This window comes from Delphinus delphis, chromosome 10, assembly GCF_949987515.2.
Source record: "Delphinus delphis chromosome 10, mDelDel1.2, whole genome shotgun sequence".
Classification (NCBI taxonomy): Eukaryota; Metazoa; Chordata; class Mammalia; order Artiodactyla; family Delphinidae; genus Delphinus; species Delphinus delphis.
Genome location: NC_082692.2, coordinates 16,016,307 through 16,032,697, shown reverse-complemented (window position 1 = coordinate 16,032,697; position 16,391 = coordinate 16,016,307).

Below are 16,391 nucleotides of genomic sequence, written 5' to 3'. Positions count from 1 at the left end.
TATTAGTTAAGATCTTCTGGTTGCAAGTAATACAAACAAACTGAAGCCCAATTAAGCAATGAAGAATTCATTACAAGGAGAATTTCAGGGCCAGAGTGCTGCTGGCTTCAGGAAGCATGTGGAACTCACTGCTCTCTGTCTCTTATCTTCGTTTCTCTTAAAACTTGGAGTTCCTTTTTCTTTAATTGCCATGGCTTCCTCTGCTACTCAATTCATGTAGAAGATGGCTACACAACACTTCTGAGTGGTTACATCTCTTGCATTCAAGAAATAGACATGAATTCCTCTTAACCCCAATTCCAATTCCTGGAGAAGAGACTGCATTCAGCCAGCTGAGTCTAGCAAATGAGGGGTCACGTACTAATAATCACAGGACCCACCTGTGACCCTATGGTTTGATATTGGAGGAAGCACAGACATGATTTCTACTACACAGATGCTACGTTAGTCGAGTTCTCCAGAAAATAGAACCCATAGGATGTGTATATGTATATATATACACAGACCACTCTTCTATAAAAGTCATCGTATGATCTGATTCCCACATCTCATCTATTCCGGCCTTCCTGTTTACAGTTTCAAAAGAAACTCAGCACTTATCATCAATCTCTTACCACTCACAGCATAATGAAAGCCAAGTGCTCAACACTGCAATGTGTTGTCAAAACACCTCCAGGCATTTTTTTTTTTTAAACCAGCTTAAACTACTCTCCTCCAATCATTTTAAAATGTAGACTGTCTCAGATCTACAAATATGTTGATTTCTAGAAGAAGCCCTTTGTTTAGTGGCGCTAGAGCTAAAAAGTGAGGTAAAAGTAAGAGAGTTGCTGAGATCGAGAACCAAGAGAAGGGAATTATAGCTGAATCTGTTCAATAACCATGGCTGATGTTAGAAATTTCCTGAACCATCTGGAAAGTCTCCTTAATTACACCGCTATATAATTAAGTTTGGGAGGTTACATTGAAACCACTATATTTTTGATAACTGAAGCAATAGGAACTTTATTATGTCCTTAATGCTAAGAGTTGAGGCTTGCTTTTAAAAATTTTTTGATGTGGACCATTTTTTTAAAGTCTTTATTGAATCTGTTACAATATTGCTTCTGTTTTATGTTTTGGTTTTTTTGGCTGCAAAGCATGTGGGACCTTAGCTCCCCAACCAGGGATCGAACCTTCACCCCCCTGCACTGGAAGGTGCAGGGATCGAACCTTCCCCCCAACCCCGCACTGGAAGGTGAAGTCTTAACCACTGGACCGCCAGGGAAGTCCCAAGAGTTGAGGCTTTCTATGTGATGTTCATTCAGTATCCCTCAAGCAGTCCTGAGCATGGCAGCTCTAAGTGGTACAGGCCACTTAGAAGAGGGAAGAGGCCAGAGTGGTCTCCATTTCCTTTTCTACTGTCATGTCACCTTCTTGCCCTGGTAAGACAAACAGTCATCCTAAAACAAAAGCTTTCATAAATGACATAGCGTTAGTACTATCTATTTCAGTTATGTCAAATAATCGCCAAAAGAAATATAAGAAGACAAAACTGGTGATTTCACCAGGAAGAGAATACCTTTGTAATTTTTTGAAGCTAAGCAGCTGGGGCATTGGAGGAGCCTGGCGAGTCTGGGTTTCAAGCCAGAGCTGGGCTTTCCCCATCCTTCTTCCCAGGCCGTGGGGCGCTGCAAAGGGCGGGGAGTCAGCTCAGCGGAAACCTGGATTTCACTTAAGAGCCGCGGGGTTGAGAAAGGGCGACCGGAAGTGATCTTGGGATGACCGGAAGCAAGGCCTGGAGGGGAGCAGGAGAACGGACCCGGGAGGGAGGGGCTTCCAGCAGAAGGGGGCAGGGAAAGGTGCGAAAGCGGCCTGGGAGCGCTGGGTAGGCGGCGGGTCGCTGCCCTGGTCTGTTTGGAAAGCAGCGAGTGACCACCACGATCTCAAGCGGGGAGCCCAGCGAGTGGGATATGCGGGGAGCCCGGAGGGCTTCCGGGCGGTCGGGAAGAATTAAGCCAAAGGGGCCTCGCGCGGCTGCGGAGAACTGCGGAGACGGAATTTGGAAGTCAGGGCAGCCAAGAGCAAGGACCCAAGGGTGCGGGCAGTGAGGGTCGGCCTCGGGGGTGGCTGGCTGGTGGGTACTGCGTGGGAGATCTTGGTTTACAGTTTTCTAGTCTTGGTCCCATTGGGTAGAATCACAGTACTTGCCTTTGTACAAGAAACGCTGTCTCTGGGGTATGGAAGGAGCCAGGATGGCCTGGGCTCTGCCGCTGCCTCTGGTGGATGAGGTGACTGAATACGGCCGGTGCAGGACTTTGATGCTCTTCTGCCCTGGGTTCATCAGTAGCTGGGTGCTGGTACGTATAGCATGAGGTGAGTGAGATTTCACCAGGCCCTGTGCTTTCTGAATAATAAAGGCAGGGTACAGGATAAGCGGGGCGAGGGCTGGGGTGGAATAGAGTTAAAGAAGCTGTTTCATCTGCGGTTGGGGAAAAGGAACTTGTTTCTTTTGTTGTTTTGAGCAGTGAGTATTGTGGGAGAAATGGAAAAAGAGATGGTAGGCAGTGTCAAGAAGAATGGCCCTTGATTAGCAACCAGATGAGTGATGAGAGGGTGTTGTGCATTGTGGCTGACTTGGAGAGACTTGATGTGTGTGTTATGGGTGGATTGGTTGCACTGGACTTGTGTGTATAAGAGGCCACATTGAACATGTGAGAGATGGCTAGGGAATTGGGGCTTAATGATGAACATTGGTTGACTGCTTGGGAGGAAACGTGAGACCTTAGTGAAGAAATCCACACACCTGTATTTTAACCTGCTTTAAGGCTTTACTCAATTATAGTAGGGTTTCTGATTTTTGAAAGGTAATCACTGAAATGAAAAGTCAAAAATAACTTTTGGTTTCTTCTAGACCTTCATGTATCAAGCCAAATGTTGATAATAAATAAAAATCTCTTTTGAAAGCAAAAAAACAAAAAAAGCTAAACAAAGGATGAAAAGAGTATGTATAGATTATGTAGCATTTCCCCCAAAGTACAATAAATGGGGAAAAAAGAAAAGAGGAGAGGCCCAAAGAAGATTGTAAACTGAGTTGAATGGTTATTTCCAGAAAATAATGAATACAATATTGTTTGATTGTCTCTGCTCTTCCATTAATGCATGCTGTGATAGCCAGAATTGGAATAGTAAGGTCTAAGATGCCAAATACAAGCCCTAGGTGGCAGGAGGGGATTTGGGCTTAGGGGTAGGAGGTCAATGCTGGGCAGGTGCATCGAAGTCAAGTTCACACTGATTGTGATGGCCTGACAAACAGCGGGCCCGAGGGAGGAAAGAAGTAAGAGAAAGCAAAGATGATACGATAGAAGCTGTGGAATTTGGAGGTGAGAAAGCTAAGAAAGAATAAATCAGCAAGAATGGCTCAGAGGGCCTTTCTTACTCTGGTTTTTTGCCTACCATTTTCATGAAATTACTACGAAAGGGGCGGGCACACAACACAGTATCAGTGGTGCTTCCTGCCCCTCAGCTCTGCCTGCTCTCACCGGCCTCTACCTGCGCTCACCGGCCTCTACCCTGTTGGCACCTATCCACAAGCAAGTTGTGGCTGGGGCCTTTGAAAAGGTAACTGAACTCAGCTGGACAAGGGGCCTGGAGGAAAAGCAGTTTCTATAAAGGGCAGTTCCTGGCACTCTGTACACATCAGCACTTTAAAGAAGGGCTAAGCAAAGCACGCCATAGTCCTGCTGAGGTAAAATTCTAGTTTTTTCTGTCTCCTTGCTTCTCTTCTAAATATTCTGTTTCTGATTTAACTCTTGGCTTTTTTTTAAAAAATAATGAATTGTAAAGCTTTGCCTTTCTCTTAATTCTGCCCAATTCCCTATTTTTATGTATCTATCAGAAGGCTTTATTGCAGTGCACAGCACAGAAAAAAAAGATGAGCTCAATCTATGGTATGTCAGCTATATATCAGGTAATGATCTATCACATTTGGTACTCTAAAGACCAGTTGGTTGTCACAGTTGCCAATCCCTTACCTTTATCCTTCTGACAGTTTGAGGCCCAACCTCAAAATTAAAAAAAATATTGTGTAATAATTTTACATACAAAAATATTATGTGCATGGACTTCCCTCATGGCGCAGTAGTTAAGAATCTGCCAGCCAATGCAGGGGACACGGGTTCAAGCCCTGGTCTGGGAAGATCCCACCATGCCATGGAGCAACTAAGCTTGTGCGCCACAACTACTGAGCCTTCGCTCTGGGGCCTGCAAGACACAACTATTGAGCCCGTGTGCCACAACTACTGAAGCTCACGCGCCTAGAGCCTGTGCTCTGCAACAAGAGAAGCCACTGCTCTGAGAAGCCCGCGCACCACAATAAAGAGTAGCCCCCACTCACTGCAACTAGAGAAAGCCCGTGTGCAGCAACAAAGACCCGATGCAGAAATAAATAAATAAATAAATAAATAAATAAATTCATTTAAAAAAAAATTATGTGCAGCATGAATGTAAGTTTTGATGCTTAATAATAAAATGAGTACCTGTGAACTCACTACATAATTTTAAGAATAAGGCACCAGTACCATTATATCAAACTGTGTCCAACTTATCAATATTGTTTTCACAGATCACGCTTTTGGTGTTGTATCTCAAAGTCATCACCAAACCAAAGGGGACCTAGATTTTCTTCTCTTCTATCTTGTAGAAGTTTTATGGATTTGTGTTTTACATTTAGGCCTATAATTAATTTGGAGTTAATTTTTGTGAGAGAGGTAAAGGCTGTGTCTAGATTCGTTTTTTTTTTTTTTTTTTTGCATGTGGACGTCCAATTGTTCTAGCACCATTTGTTGAAAAGACTATCCTTTCTCCATCGAATTGTCTTTGTTACTTTCTCAAAGATCAGTTGACTATATTTTTGTGGGTCTATTTCTGGACTCTCTTTTCTGTTCCACAGGTCAATTTGTCTATTCTTTTACCAGTGTCATACTGACTTGGTCACTATAGCTTTGTAGTAAGTCTTCAAGTTGGGTAGTATCTTCCAACTTTGTTCTTCAGTTTTATGTTGGCTGTGCTGGGGATTTTTCCTTTCCATACAAAATTTACAATCTCTTTGTTGATATCCACAAAATAACTTGCTGGGATTTTAATTAGGATTGGGTTGAATCTGTAGGTCAAATTGGAGAGAACTGATATCTTAACAATTTTTAGTCTTCCTATCTATGGACATGAAATAGCTTTCCATTTATACAGATCTTTGATTTCTTTCATCAGAGCTTCATAGTTTTCCTCATGTAGATCTCACACATATTTTATTAGGTTTATGCCTAAGTGTTTGCTTTTTTGGCACTAATGCAAATAGTATTGCTCTGTCTGAAATTAATATAGTGACTCCACTTTGTTTTGGTTAGTATTTACATGGTATATCTTTCTCCATTCCTTTACTTTTAATCTAGCTGTCTTTATATTTAAAGTGGATTTCTTATAAATAACACAGTTGGCTCCTATTTTTTATTTCACTCTGATCGTTTCTGCTTTCAACTGGTATATTTACACTATTGATATTTAAAGTGATTATTGAAAATAGTTGGATCAATATCTACCGTATTTGTTACTGTTGTCTATTTGTTGCCCCCTCTTTTTTTGTCTTCCACTTTTTTTCTCTCTTCTCTGGTTTTAAGTGAGTATTCTGTAAGATTCTATTTTTCTCCTCTCTTACATATCAATTATACTTTATAAAAAATTTTTACTTTTTGCCATAGAATTTTCAGTAATCTGAGTCCATTTTCAAGTAGCACTATTCTGCTTCACGTGTAGTGCAGGTATCTCCTAACAGTATCTCAACTCCTCTCTTCCATGCCTTATAACATTTCTGTCATTCATTTCACTTATCCATAAGCTATGATCATCTAACATATTGTTGCCATTGTTATCTTGAACAAACAATATATTATCTGTTAGCTCAGTTATGAGTAAGAAAAATAAAATATTTTATTTTACCTTCATTTGTTACTTCTCTAACAAATCCCCTTTCTTTAGGTAGGTCTGAGTTTCTGACCTCTGTCATGTTCCATCTCTCTGAATAACTTGTTTTAACATATCTTGCAAGGCAGGTCTGCTGGAAACAAATCCCCTTAATGTTTATTTTTTCTGAGAAAGTTTTTATTTCTCTTTGATTTTTGAAGGATAATTTCTCTGGATATAGAATTATAGATTGGTCTTTTTTTTTTCTTTTAGCACTTTAAATATTTCACTCCACTCTCATCTTGCTTACGTGGTTTTTCTGAGAAGTCCAATGTAATCCTTATCCTTGCTCCTTTATAGATAAGGTGTCCTCCCCACCCCTAGCTTCTTTCAAGATTTCTTCTTTGTCTTTCTGCAGTTTGAATATGATATGCCTAGGTCTAGACCTTTTATCCTCCTTGGTTTCTGGTGAGCTTCCTGGATCTGTGTTTTGGTGTTTGTCATTACTTTTGGAAAATTCTCAGCCATTATTATGTAAATGTTTTTTTTCTGTTTCATTCTTTCTTTCTTCTCCTTCTGGTATTCCCATTAAGTGCATATTACACCTTTTGTAATTTCCCCACTGTTCTAGGATAGTCTGTTATTTTTTTCATTCTCTTTTCTCTTTGTTTTTCAGTTTAGGAAGTTTCTAGTGACATATCTTCAAGCTTATTGATTCTTTCCTTGGCCATGTCCAATCTACTAATGAGTCCATCAAAGATGGTCTTCATTTCTGTTTCTGTGTTTTTAAGTTCTAGTGTTTTCCTTTTGATTCTCTCTTAGAGTGTCCACCTGTCTGCCTACGTTGCCCATCTATTCTTGCAGGAAGTCAATTTTTTCCATTAGAGCCCTTAGTATCTTAATCACAGTTATTTTAAATTCTCAGTCTCATAATTCTCAAACCTCTACCATACCTGAGTCCGGTTCTGTTGCTTGCTTTGTCTCCTCACTTTGTTTTTGCCTTTTAGTGTGCCTTGTAATTTCTTTCTTTCTTTCTTTTTTTGGCTGCTCCTCGCAGCACTCAGGACCTTAGTTCCCCAACCAGGGATCAAACCCAGGTCCCCACAGCAAAAGTGCCAAGTCCTAACCACTGGACCGCCAGGGAATTCCCAGCTTTGTAATTTCTGGCTGGAATTCAGACATTATATATTGGGTAAAAGGAAGTATGGTAGATAGCCCTTTAGTGTGAGGTTTAAGTTTATCTGGCTAGGAGGTAGGCTGTGTGTACTATTTGCTGTAGTTGTTGTGTCAGTGGCTAAAATTTTCTCTAGCGTCATTGTTTTGCCTTTCCTGTTGTCTTTGGGTTTTACTAGAAACTCCTTTTTATTTTATTTATTATTATTATTTTTTTTTGCGGTACACGGGCCCCTCACTGTTGCGGCCTCTCCCGTTGCGGAGCACAGGCTCCAGACACGCAGGCTCAGTGGCCACGGCTCACGGGCCCAGCCACTCTGCGGCACATGGGATCTTCCCGGACCGGGGCACGAACCCGTATCCCCTGCACCGGCAGGCGGACTCTCAACCACTGCACCACCAGGGAAGCTCTAGAAACTTCTTTTTAAAAAGAGTCTGAGGCTTGCATTTCTTTCCACTGTAGTCCCCTATGATTATACACAGCCCTATTAATGTGGTGGTAAGGTGTGGACAATGGTAAGCGTTCTGTAATCCCATGATTAGATCTCAGTCTTTTATTGCCTCTGGCTGTGACCTTCACAAGCTTCTCAGCTTTTTTTTCCCCCCTTAGATGGGACAGGAAGGCTAGAAAGGGCTGGAATTGGGTATTTCCTTTCCCCTACATCAGGAAGACTCTGGCAAAATCCACATGGGGTAGGCTCTGGCAAAATGGTTTTCCTTGAAGACAGGCCTTTATTAAGGAGAACAGAATGGTCTGAGCATATTTCAAAATAGTTACTTGCCCCTCCCCCTACCAGAAACATGAGGGAGATTTTCTCAGATCCTCACCCTGAGGTCCTTCTCCTGATGGCCCACAATGCCTAAAACATTTATTATCTGGCTCTTTACAGAAAAAAAAAAAAAAATCCAATCCTTGCTCCCCATCTCTGTTTCCCTATTTCCCACCTGGAGGGAAAACTAGTGAAGGTGTGAGGAGTCCTAAGAATGGGTCCTCCGGAGATTCCATTTCTCAAGCTAGTCTACACCCAGACCCCAACAACTAGTCAGTTACCCTTGAGGTTTTCATACCAGTTGCTGGTTCCAGTGGCCGTTTCTGCTCTGGGTAGCTCTGGTTCTCTGGATTTGCCGTTTCTCCAGTTTTCAGGGTGGGAGTTTGTCCTGGACCTCAATTCTCTCATAGATGTAAGGAGAGTTGTTGATTTTCACATTGTTCAGCTTTTTTCTTTGTTGTGAGGACAGGCGTGACAACTTCCACCCTCCACATGTTGGACCAGAAACTGCTCACCACCTCTTTTTGTACCACCTGTGAGCTAAAGAACAATTTTTACTCTTAAAATGGTTGGGGAAAGTCAAAAGAAGAATATTATTTCATGACAAGTGAAAATTACATGAAAACCAAATTTTAGCATCCATAATTTTTATTGGAACACAGCCACGCTCATTTATTTGCTGACTGGTTAAGGCTGCTTTCACGCTGCAGAGGCAGAGTTAAGTATATAGTTTTGACAGAGACCTTATGGCCACAATGCCTAAAATATTTATTATCTGGATTTTTTACAGAAAAAAATTAGTTTTTCAGTCCCTGCTCCCTCTTTCTTAAAATTTATTTGTATTTTCCATCTCCTTTTCTTTCTGTGCTACATTCTGGGTAATTTTGTCAGATTTACCACACCAGTTTATTATGATCTTTTTAGCTGTATCTAATCTGCTGGTTTAGCCATCATTTTTTTCTTTTCTTCAACAATTTTGTTTTTAATTTCTAACATTTTATTTTATTCTATTTCTAATCTGTGCAGCACGTTTTGAGCATCTCTTCTTGACCACTCGTTTTGTGTTACCATCTTTTATTTCTTTAAGCATTTCATACATATTTATTTTATATACTGTATCTGATAGTTCCATTATTTGAATTCTTTGAGGTCTAAATCTGATGTTTCCTGCTTCTGCTATTAATGCTCGTTTGTTTCCTTATATATTTGTTGACCTGTGACTGTGATCTTGTATTTGGTAGTTACAGTCTGTGGTCCTACGTTAAGGAGGTCTTGTCCAGAAAGGATATGTGTTTGCTCTGCTGAACGCCAGATGACGCTGACCTGGAGCACTAGCGCCTTCTTCCAATTTCTCTGGTTTAATCTGAGTCTTGGGTTCAGTACTTCACTCTTTCTTTGTTGGCCTAAGACGTTTTTTTCTCAATTCCAGTAACAGTATTAGAAATGAAATTGGTTTCAACCTAAGGTTTACCTGTCTTTCCCATTTACAGGCTCTTCAACCTTTCTTTTCAGCTCAGTTTTCTTTTTTATTCTTCTGGCCCTCAGGAATTCCCTGTAATCTCAGCAATACAATAAAGATTAAAAGGTTTTTTTTTTTCTCTGTGCAATCTAGGTTTTTTGTAACAAGAGGGTTTCCTGGCCATCTAATCAGCCGTATTGCCAGAGCTGGAGTCTTATCCAATTCTTTCTTCTTCACTTATAACTAATTTTCCCCCCCAATTGCTGGTTTATCTCCTTCCCAGGACCAGGTAAGGGAATTATTTCCACACTTTCTATTGTCTCCTTTCCTTCATTACACCCCTATGCCTGCCCCTGTCTTTAGCACCCACTTTATTCCCTTGATAGATAACCAAACTTTGAATCATTGGTGATGGTACCTTCTCTTTGATGAAAGGAACAGCCGTTCTTTGGTTTCTTGCCAAGGATAGGATTTAGCTGTGGCTCTTTTCAAGCATCTTGGGTCTTGTTCTGTCTCCTCCCATTTCTAAGCACATACAACCTCTATTCCCATCTCTAACCCATTTAAACATGCTCTCTTTATTGACATGGTTTAATTTCTATTTACTGACGTCATTATTTCAGGTCTCTCCTGTAGAATTTCAGTGTTCTTTCTTGCTCCTTGGTCTCCAGAGTATGGCTTAAAGCTAAATGCTTTTCATCCTTTGTTTATATCACTGCCCACATACTGTTTGTCATTTTTCAATTGATTAGCTACTTCTGCAGCTGTTGCCATCAGTTACAAATGGCTTTAGATGCAGAGACAAGGCAAACAAAAATACTTTGTAAACTGTAAAGCCTTGTACAATGCTAAGGGCTGTTCAAGGATGAGAGAGAGACAGTATAGTTTAGGCTTCAGCTGAGGCAACTGCCCCTGAATTTGATGATGCAGAAAAACTGTCTTAAAGGCTTCTAAAGCTGAAAAGTAGCCTGTACAGGAAGAGAAGTCTGAGTCTTTCAAGGCAGAGGCGGAACATCCTATTTAGGAGCTGTTGCCAATTTGACTATTCCTCTGTTTAAACAGAGCAAATCCATTTTTATCAAAGACTGAGGACAAAAGAACCACTGAGAAGTCCTCCAACTTGGCCTTCCAATGGTTTCCATCTCTCCCAATTTGTTACTGTGCACAGAGACACAGAGAATAATGACAGCATCCACCCATGCAACATGGGGATGAGTAGAAATACCATTGCAATGAGAAGCCCGCGCACCGCAATGGTATTTCTTTTAACTTCTGATTGACTCCTAGCTGATTAATTCTAAGTAGCCAGGGCAGGGATTCTCATTCTTATCCCAAGGCATGACCTACCATTTAATCTCGTCATTTTCCTTCAAGGTATCCGGGTTGTAGTCGAGATTGGATTGAGGCTCCCCAGCTCCCTAGATCCTAGAAAATGAATCCATTGGCTTATTCACATTTGAGTTGTGCCTACCTGGGCAGTCTTCTGCAAAAGCCCTCCTGCATCCTGGATCAGAAGCTTTCCTGCTTTGTAAAGCTCTCCAGCAGAAAGTCTACATCTTCATTTCCATTTCTGCCTCTAACCATCTATCCTTCCAAGTCTTCCAAATGTGGCTTTGGAAGGAAAAATCACTTAAGACCTGGCCCTCAGAACTTACTTCTCCTAACTAAAACTCGTTCCTCTCCCCACTAGACTATAAGCTTCCTCTTGCTAATAGGATCTATGTCTTTTTCCATTTGCACTCCAGCACCTACAACAGTGTCTGGCATATAGTAATCACTTTATGCTCATTCAAAGAGTGACCGAATAAATGAATAACTATTGATATTTCTCTTAATGGACATTAAATGAGTGAATACAATTAACTTTTTAATAATGGTTTTATTTTCTATTTCAATATTACAGACTGATTTCTAAATTCTCCCCAGAGTAGAGTGAGCCCATTTTAAAACAATACTCAGGTAAGTTTCTGAATTATAAACTGTTTACACATCCTAGTCATATATTCACCTTTTGAAAAGATGCAGCTCTACACAATTGATTCAAATTCATCTTCTCTACATTTTTCAACTGTGTATGGACAATTCTTGTTTTATTTGCTAGCTCCTACCACCCCCCCCCCCCACCACCTTCAGTAGTCTACCTGGAAGAAGGGATCCATTTTTGTATCACTTTGTTCAACTTCCATCACTGGCTTGACTATAGAATACCTGCTGACCAAAGGGGCACACCCCTGGATATGACAGCGGCTATGCTGGATGACAGAAGTCAGGTGCTCCAACTCTGGGAAAACAGGACTCCAAGCAGAACTAAAAATAAAACGCAAAAATGTGAAAAAAAAAAGTCCAGTATAAGGTACAAAATGAGGTGAGAAAGCCTTTGAGCTCATTATATCACTGTGTTGCCTTTTAATTAACATTCTTAAACCTCAGACTCATCTGCTAAATACAAATCATTCATTTAGATATGTATTAGGTGCTTATTATGTGCCAGGCACTATTTTAGGAACTGGGGGCACAACAGTGAGTAATACAGAGTACCTCTCCTCATTGAGCTCACATTCTAGAAGAGGAGCGATAACGTATATAGGATTAGCTAGTGACGTGTGCCGTGAAAAACCACAGAGCACTCACATGAAGCACTTAAAATAGTACCTGGTGTTCCAGTAGCCAAAAAGTGGAAACAACCCAAATGTCTATCAGCTGATGGACAGATAATGGAAATGTGGTATATCCATGCAACGGGATATTATTCAGGCATAAAAAGGAAGGAGGTACTGACACGTGCTTCCACATGAATGAACCTTGAGGACATAATGCTAAGTGAAAAAAAAGCAGAAAGGTCACATATTGTATGATTCCATTTATAGGAAATAACCCAAACAGGCAAATCCATAGGGACAGAAAACGGATTAGTGGTTGTCAGGGGCTGGGACTAGAAGAGGATGGGGGGTGGCTGCCTAATGGGTGTGCTGTTTCCTTTTCGGATGATGAAAATGTTCTGGAACCAGAGTGGTGATCATTGCACAACATGGTGCATGTATTAAATGTCACTAATGGTAAATTTTATGCTATGTGTATTTTACCATATTAAAAAAAATAGTACCTGGCATAGTATAAGCATTCAATAAAACATATTTTCTATTTCAAAAATATCTTCAAACAGGAAATTAGCTAGGTAAATAAATTATTAAATAAAATTTTAATCACTGGAATGCTATGCAGGCTTTGAAGGGAATGAACATGATCTCTAAGTACAAACATGGAAAGATGTCCAAGATGCTATTTAGTGGGAAAAAAAAAAAAAGCTAAACATCAACATATATGTATTAAGTTCAATTTATGTTAAAAACTGTATATAAACGCGTGTTTATATATGCCTAGAAAACACCTAGACCAGAAGGATACACACAGGAAAAATGAAAATAGTGGTTACCTCTGGGGTGAATAGACGGGGGCGGGGGGGCAGCAGGGGATGTTTCTTTTTTCTACGTTAACTCTTGTGCATTGATTGTGTGTGTATACGATATACATTTTGAAGTTTTTACATGATGAGCTCTGAGTTAGGAGTGACATGGCAGTCAAAAAAAATCCGAAGTTGTTCACAGGTGGCATTATAAGAAATACAGAATCTAGAACGAGGAAGGTAATTACCAATCTTGAGAAACAGAATCTACTGGCTTCATACTCCTTATGAGGAATAAGACTTGACTTGTCACTTTCTCAGTGTAAAAATCCTCCATACCTGGTAGTGGTTTCTGCCAAGTGATCAGAGACACGGCAAGTCCTTCTGCTTCCCGGAGTGGCAGGCATAACACAGGTGCTCAAAAAATTTTCTGCTTAATGTTCCCCAAATCCCAACTAAATGGTAAGACATGATGTTGTGAGTTTTTGTTCAAACGTTCCCCTTAACTTGCTAAGCGTGTCTTTAAAAATAAAATTAATGTAGGAGCATAAGACAATAGTAAGAAAAATCCATCCACAAGTCTAAGCTCTTTAAAAAAAATCATTTTATTGATCCTTTACCATACAAAATTTATTCAAATTACACCCATTTGAAGTGGTAAGATCACAGCTAGAGAACAGGTTACCCTGTAACAAATCTATTTACAAAATCCATCATAAAAGCTTTTTTTTTTTTTTTACATTATATTACATATTTTCTTCTTTTAACTAGCATACAACACAAAGCTAAACTGATTAGTAGTTTGCCTGCTCCCAATTTTGGGAGAAATACTTACTTTTGACAAAATCACGTACCCCATAGGAAAAGAAATTCCCACAATCTGACAGTTGCCACCCGACTCACTCTGCAAGGCATCTTCCTTCAAATCCCTCCTCTTGTACACACGAGTTGTCATGCACACGCTGAGTTCTTACTTTTCTTTTTCCTGAAAGCTGAAGCTTTAAATACTGCAATTGTATTTACAGATCTACACTTACAACAGAAATGAACACAAGCACGCAACAACAACAACAACAAAAACAAAACAACACTCTTAAAAAATTACAAACCAGCTAGAAAATATTCTGGCAGTGTTTACAAATTAATTGCTATTTTTGTACAAAATTGCTAGATAATGAAAATATGAGTAGGCTGCGTATCAACTTAAATAAAACGATTGCTACGCACAGATCTGTACATATAAACACACACCTAACACTGTTTGACAGCTCATGTGTTGCTCTTTATACAGTTTACTTTCTAAGGCTCACGCAGTCATAATACGCACACGTGTAACTTTTAGCCATTTCATGTGTGAGCTTTAATAGCAGCAACTCAATGGTACCAGGAAACCTGCATACTCAGTACTTAAAGTAACGCAAATACTGTAGTACTAACCCACTTCGTGTGCCAGATACTATGCAAAAAATAAAATGACTAATAATGCAAACAGAATACAGTATGGACGTCTAATTAATGTACACCAGTTAAGCCCATTAACTGGGAAAACCTTATGCATGAAGGAACTTGTAAGACTTATTAGGATTCCTTTCATTTTTAAAACAATAAATACGGCATCACGTTACGAAAAGGTTTAACGAGAAATTCAACCAAACACACAAACACCTAGTCAGGTGAGCTCAGTCTTTAGACTTTGGGAAAAAATCAGCTTTTGTGCAGCTGGCAAAGAGAATTACACAAAGCTGGAAGCGGAGGCAGCTAACCAGATGAGATAAATATGGGAAATGGGGAAAAGCTTGGCATAAATGGTTTCCCATACAGGAAAACACCCCACAGTGCATTTCCAGTAGGCACTTGACACAAAGCTCCCCCTTCCCCCCCCACCCCCCCAATGCTTCATCTCGGACCAAGTCCAGTGTGTGTATGAGGGGACGACGGGGGTGGGGATGGAGGCAGAAGAAAAGGGAGGATGATCTGCACCTTTGTTTTTCTTCTCAAACATACACCCATGCATACCTACACAAATAGTTTAAAGTGCTGGTGTCATTGTTTTGACCCGACCACCACTTTGCATATTGTGGAAATCTACCTAGACTAACCCGGCTAGGGCTTTCGCGGTTTTGATTTGTGTTTTTCCTAAGGGATATATTTGCCATTCAATTGAACACGTGAATCGAGTGCCTTACTATGTGCCTACCGCTGTGTTGGGCACATAGCATTTCAATTTAACTGTTCTTTGTGTTGAGGTTTGTTTTTTAGATGACTCCCTCATTCCCACAGTCTTTAGCATCCAAGGAATGGATGTGAGGTACTCTGCCACATTCCCAGCGGGAGAGGGCCATCTCCCCCTGGCCAATGGGAAAGCCATTCTTGGACAGAACTGGTAGGATTTGCAGCTGTCACGAAGCCTCCAACTTGGGACACCATTCCTGAAGAGTTAAGGGGAAGATGCCCTGGCATCCCGTCCTGCTTTTTCTACATCCCTGACTTCCCTTGGTCCAGCTCACTCCTTCGTAGCGGGAGGGGAATGGGAGCTGTTCTCACCAGCGGAAGTAAATGCCACTGATAGAACCCTACTCACAACGGGGGATGTCTTTCTCCCCAGAGGCCTCTCCATCTGACCCCATCCTGAGAAGTGGTCTCCCTGAGTGCAGTATAAGAGAGCCCTTTCCCCGGTCACGGGGGCCCGGGAAGCCCAAGGACGGAGGGATCCACACCTGCTGCTCCTTGGGGCTGCTGTGTCATCTGACCTGGTTCTCCTTCCAGATGGGCCGCCCCTGTCTGCGAGCTCCACTGGCTCCAAGCGCCCCCTCCTGGGAAAGGAAGCAAGATGGGGCAAAGCTTCTTGCAGAGGCTGTTAAACCTTAGATCACACACGTTTAGATGCTCTGATCAATAGAGGTTCTCTACCTCTGCTTAAATAATTTGAATTAGCAAAAACTGCTTCAAAGTAAACAATTAAATTGAAATGGTGATGGGTGCCACAGGAATGCTTAAATGGCAGCTTAAAAAAAAAAATCTAAAATAATCCACAAAGAACTCCAAAGTAGGCATTTGCTACAAATCAACTTCAAACTTACGAATACATTGGGGGCAGGGAAGTGGAAGTGGTTTATGGAGACAGGAAAAATCCACAACAGCTCAGAGGGGCAGAACTCAACTATTCTTCTGTATCTGCGACAAATACTTGAAAACAGTTTCTTCATCTGAAAGGCTGTGGAGGATCTCTTGACCTCCTAGTGGGACATGCGGTCCATAGCTTAAACTGAATTATGACAGTAATTTAAATATTCCTAAGAAGAGCTGAAGAAATCCATTTCATACTTTTGCATGACTTCAAGTTTACAGTTCCTGCAGTTCCATTCCAAATTAGCAGACCCCAAAGACATGCATTCTGCGAAGAAGGCACGGCTTGAAATGCTATTAAGGAAGATTGCTGTTTGCGAGTGGGCCAGGTGGCCAGACCCCAGTCTACAGCCCATCCGTCAGGCACAGCAAGCCAGTCCAGGAGGGAGGGAGGAAAAGGACGGGTGAGAGACACCTGATTGCACATTTTCTCACTTGCTGACTCATCCAGGAGATTTTGGAGCCTGGGGCGAGGCACGGCTTTCCCAAGGGCGCCTGCAACTGTGCGTTTAGACATTTTTTTTCT